Consider the following 5,507-nt stretch of genomic DNA (forward strand, 5'->3'; position numbering starts at 1 on the left):
GGGCGGATCACGAGGTCAGGAGATCGAGACCATCCTGGCGAACACGGTGAAACCCCGTCTCTACTAAAAATACATAAAAAAAAAAACTAGCCGGGCGAGGTGGCGGCGCCTGTAGTCCCAGCTACTCGGGAGGCTGAGGCAGGAGAATGGCGCAAACCCGGGAGGCGGAGCTTGCAGTGAGCTGAGATCCGGCCACTGCACTCCAGCCTGGGCGACAGAGCGAGACTCCGTCTCAAAAAAAAAAAACAAACAAAAAAAAAACCAAAAAAACAAAAAAACAAAAAAAAAAAAGTTTCCCAGGGGTTCTTTGCAGTTAATCCTCTCTTACCACCATCTGTCCCTGGCAACCCCTTTCTGGAATGTCATACACATGGAATCATATAATATGTATTATTTAGTGTCTTGTTTATTTCACTGAACATAATGCTTTTAGATTTATTTATGGTTTTGCATGTGTCAACAATTTGTTGATTTTGTTGCTGAATAGTATTCCTTTGTGTGGTTGTACTACGTTTGTTAATCTGTTCATCAATTGATGAACATTGGTATATTTCCAGGTTTTAGCTATTACAGATGAAATTGCTAGGTTCGCATACATATATTTGCAGAGATATATGTTCTTCTCTTAGTTCTTAATTTTATTTTTCTCGGCACAGGATTTCTGGTTTATATGACAGATATATATTTAACTTTACGAGACACTACCAAACTGTTTTTCAAAATGGCCATACCATTTTGCATTAGCTCTGGACTCCCATTAGTTCTACAATCTTGCCAATACTTATTTTCATGTTAATTTCAGCCAAGTTAATAGGTACATAGCTGTATCTTACTGTGGTTTTAATTTGCATTTTCACAATGAATAATAATGTTCAGTCCCTTTTCATGAGCTTATTTGACAGTTGTATATTTTCTTTGATGAAATATCAAGTCTTTTTGCTTTTTTATGGGATGTTTGTCTCATTATTGAGTTGTAAGATTGTATTATGTATTCTGGATACAAGTCTTTCAAAAGATGTGTTTTGCAAATATTTTTCCCAATCTATAGCATGAATTTTCACTGTTTAAATAGTGTCATTCAAAAAACAAATGTTTTCATTATGTAAAGTCCAACTTATTAATTTTCCTTTTGTAATTTACAATTTGTGTGTGTGTGTGTGTGTGTGTGTGTCTGTGTGTGTCTGTGTGTGGGTGTGTCCTATCTAGGAAATCTCTGACGAACTTAAGGCAGAAAAGATTTTCTCTTGTGTTTTCTTATGTAGAGTTTTTTTAAGTTTTAGAATTTTCATTAAGGCTTATAATCTATTTCAATCTCATTTTCTTAATATGGTGTGAGATAGGTGTTGAATTTCGTTATGTAACATCTAGATTCCAGTTAATTCAATCCTACGTGTTTAAAAAAAACTACTCATTTTCCAATAAATTACTTTGGCACCTTTATAAAGAATCAGTTAACCATATATGTGTGGATCTACTTCTGGCTTCAATTCTATTCCATTGCTCAATACCTTTATCCTTAAATAAATACTACCCTGTTTCATTTAGGTTAACTTTACAGCAAGTTTTGAAATCAGATAGTGTGCGACCTCTAAATTTTTGTATATTTAAAATTATTTGGGGTAATCTAGGTCCTTTAATTTTCATATTAATTTTGGAATCATCTTGTCAATTTCTACCGAGAAAATGCCCAATTGAAATTTGATGAATTAGGAGATAATTGGGATTATATCAATATTGAATCTTCTGATCCATAAAAACAATATTTCTCTCCAGTGATTTATGTCTTTATTTTGCTGCATAATGTTTTGCGATTTTTAATATAATAGCCTTGCATTTATCTCTTTCTATATATACATACATATGTGTATATATATACACACACATATATGTATATGAATATATCTATAATTTTAGTCTTAATTATGTGATGGGTTTTTATGTTATTTTGAATGGCATTTTTCTTATTTCAATTTACAATTGTTAGTTGCTATTATATAGAAATATAGCTAATTTTAATAGATTGACTTTTTATCCTTTTCTACATCCATTAATATAATACTATCTCTATTTCCACCAGCATAATGTTATTACTATTTTTAGTTTTTTAATATAGTAAATTATGCCATCTGCTATTTAAAAGTTCAACCAACCTTGCATTCTTGGGATACACCTAGATTGATAATTATGTACTACTCTTTTTTATATCACAAGATTTGACTAATACTTTATTAAGCATTTTTTTCTATATTTATGAGAGATATTGTTCTGTGGTCTTCTTATCCTATAATGTCTTTGTATAATTTTTGTATCAGGATATCAGATGGTATTAACTTGATAAAATGAATTGGGAAGTTTATTTGCTCTTGTTTTTCTGGAAGAGTTTGCATAAATTTTGTGTTATTTCTTCCTTAAATGTTTAGTAGAATTTACCTGTCAAGTTGTGTGGGCCCAGAACTTTGTTGAAAGGTTTTTTAAGTTCTATGTCTTTTATAGACATAGAAGTATTAAGGTTATCTATTTCTTCTTGATTGATATTTGGAAGCTTCTAACTTTTAAGAACTTTTTTCTCTTTTATCTAACATTGAATTTATGACCATAAGGTTTATATTTCCTCTTTACCTTTTTAATGTCCATAGGTTCTGTAGTAATGTAACCTCTTTTATTTCTGATATTGGCCATTTCTATCTTTTCTCTTTTTTACTTAGTCTGTCTAAAAGCTTACCAATTTTAATAATCTTTTCAGACAAGCAGCTTATAGTTTTATTATTTTTTCCTATTGGTTTTCTTCCTTCTGTTTGTTTAGTTTTAATTTCCCTTGTTTTTGTAAAGTCTTAAATGGAGGTTAGATTATTAGTTTTAGCCCTTTTAAAATATTTTCTAATATAAGCATTTGATTCTACACATTTGCAATTAAACAGCTCTTTGGTTATGTTACCCCAAATTTAATATGCTTTATTTTCATTCCATTCAAAATATTTTTTAATTTTTCTGTGATTTTTTTGACCTATGCAATGTTTAATATTTTGTTTAATTTCCAAATATTTAGGGATTTTCCAGGTATCTTTCTGGTATCAAATTCTAGTTTGATTTTATTTTGGTCTGAATATGTATTTTGTATGATTTTAATTTTGTGTTGCTGTTGTTGAGACAGAGTCTCACTCTGTTGCCCAGGCTGGAGTGCAGTGGCCGGATCTGGGCTCACAGCAACTTCCGCCTCCCAGGTTCAAGCGATTCTCCTGCCTCAGCCTCCCGAGTAGCTGAGACTACAGGTGCTCACCACCACGCCTGAGTAACTTTTGTATTTTTAGTAGAGATGGGGTTTCATCATGTTGGCCAGGCTGGTTTTGAATGCCTGACCTCATGATCTGCCTGCCTCAGCCTCCCAAAGTGCTGGGATTACAGGCATGAGCCACTGCACTTGGCGATTTCAATTTTTAACATTTGAAGCATTATCAGTGGCACAGAAAATACTCTATCTTAATGTTAACTACACTAAGTAGTTCCGTGTAAACTTTAAAGAATTTTTCCTCTTGTCTGTTGGAAAATAGTCTATGGAAAATATTCTAATATTTTACCAATGAAGTAAATGAAGTAAAAATGGTTGACAGTACATTCTAAGTCTTCTAACTGATTTTTTGTCTGCATGTATTATTTATAAAAACAGGAATTTTGAGTTTTCCAACTATAATTGTGGATTTGTCCCTTTATCCTTTCAGTTCTATCAGTTATTTATATATTTTGGAACTCTAACATTAGAAGAATATACATATAGAATTGCTATTTTTCCTAGATTAAATTATCCCTTTATTACTATGTAATATCCCTTTATGTCTCTTGTGATCTTTCCTGTTCTCAAGTCTACTTTATGTAATGCTAATATACCTACTTCAGCTTCTTTTGACAAGTGTTTACATGGTATACCTTTCTCCATCCTTTAATTTTGAATGTATCTATAGCCATATATTTAAAGTGAGATTCTTGTAGATAGAATATACTTGTCTTGCTCTTGTTAATTCAATTTGGCGATACCTAGCTCTTAACTGACAAATTTACATAATTTACATTTAATATAGTTACCAACATGATTGGCTTTAAATTTACCAATTTGTTTTTAATAAATGTGTGCTATATATTCTTCTTATTTTAAAATACATTTAATAAAAATAACCCATAGTTTTATATATTTTACATGTGTAGAATATTTACAAATCCACTTCTACAGCATTTACTCAATGTTTACTATTTTTCCATTATTTGCCTTTTTGACTATTTCCTTCAGTAGTAAAATGCTGTCCAGTGTTCTCTTTAAAAAATTAGTTTCTTGGGCAATCCTCCCTGTTCCAAGGCCTCTGTTCTTTTCCTTTTTGATGCCAAAGCCGGATTTGATTGCTCCTTTAAGGTTTCCACTGGACAGTTGGGTCTTGGCAGCTGACATCCAGGTATTGGCCCTGGCCGATTACTGAAATACTTCATTTTCAGTGCCTGCGTGGCCGTAATTCGAGCACATGGATCAAATAAGAATAAGCCTTGTATGAGATCTAGTAAGTCGTCTCCTGCTGCACTGAAGATGTGATGCAATGGGATTCCAGGGAAACTCTTAAATGTCACATAATCTGGAAGACTACACATGTCCGGCCACTGTTCCTCAGTTGGTGTACCCAAATATTCTTGTTAGCTGATCAAGGTCTGAATCTCCTGACAAAAAAAGGAACCCTTAGAAGTAACTCTGCTAATATACAGCCAACAGCCCACATGTCCACACTCACACCATACATCCTAGCTCCAAATAGTAACTCAGGGGCCCGATACCACCTGGTTACAACCTGATGTGTATAAGCTCTACTGGGGCTCCCATATGATTTGGCCAGGCCAAAATGTGCCAGTTTTAGAACTCCATTTTCATCTAGCAACAAGTTGTTTGGTTTTAGATCCCTATGTAGGATCCAGTGTTGATGTAAATATTCTAATCCTTGAAGAGTCATCAACATACAGGCTTTGATGTGTGATGGTGTCAGCACAAGACGATTATCCTTTATTATAACCTCTAGATCAGTTTCCATAAAACCAAAGACAAGGCTAACATTAGATTTATGTCCAAAAGCATCAAGGAGACCAATTATATTTGGATGACTTAGCTCCTGTAATAATTGTATGTCTCTTAAGGCTGTTCTGCTTATATCATCTTTAGCTTCTGCTCTATGTCCAAGTCTGATTTTATTAATGGCGACAATTTGGTTGGTATTCTTATCTCTGGCCTTGTAAACTGTGGCAAACTTAAAGCCTCCAACAGCCACTTCCGTCCACCAGGCTCCATTGCATTACTATCTATATATTCTTTTTCTCTTCCTTTTTCTACTGTCCTTTTGTGTTAAGTGAGCATTTTAATTATTCAATTCTATCGTCACTATTGGCCTATAAGACAGAGCTTTCTGAATTGTTTTTACTATTTTTTCTAGGATTTACCATATACATGTTTAAGTTCTTACAGTCTAAATTTTAGGAATATA

The 5,507-nt window shown here is 33.1% G+C and overlaps 1 pseudogene; it reads right to left on the reverse strand.

The window, feature by feature from the left end:
- Positions 1 to 4,274: 4,274 nt before the first annotated feature.
- LOC105493240 (cyclin-dependent kinase 7 pseudogene) lies at positions 4,275 to 5,163 on the reverse strand (annotated as a pseudogene).
- Between the last annotated feature and the right edge of the window lie 344 nt (positions 5,164 to 5,507).

This window comes from Macaca nemestrina, chromosome 11 (genome assembly GCF_043159975.1).
Source record: "Macaca nemestrina isolate mMacNem1 chromosome 11, mMacNem.hap1, whole genome shotgun sequence".
NCBI classification, from domain to species: domain Eukaryota; kingdom Metazoa; phylum Chordata; class Mammalia; order Primates; family Cercopithecidae; genus Macaca; species Macaca nemestrina.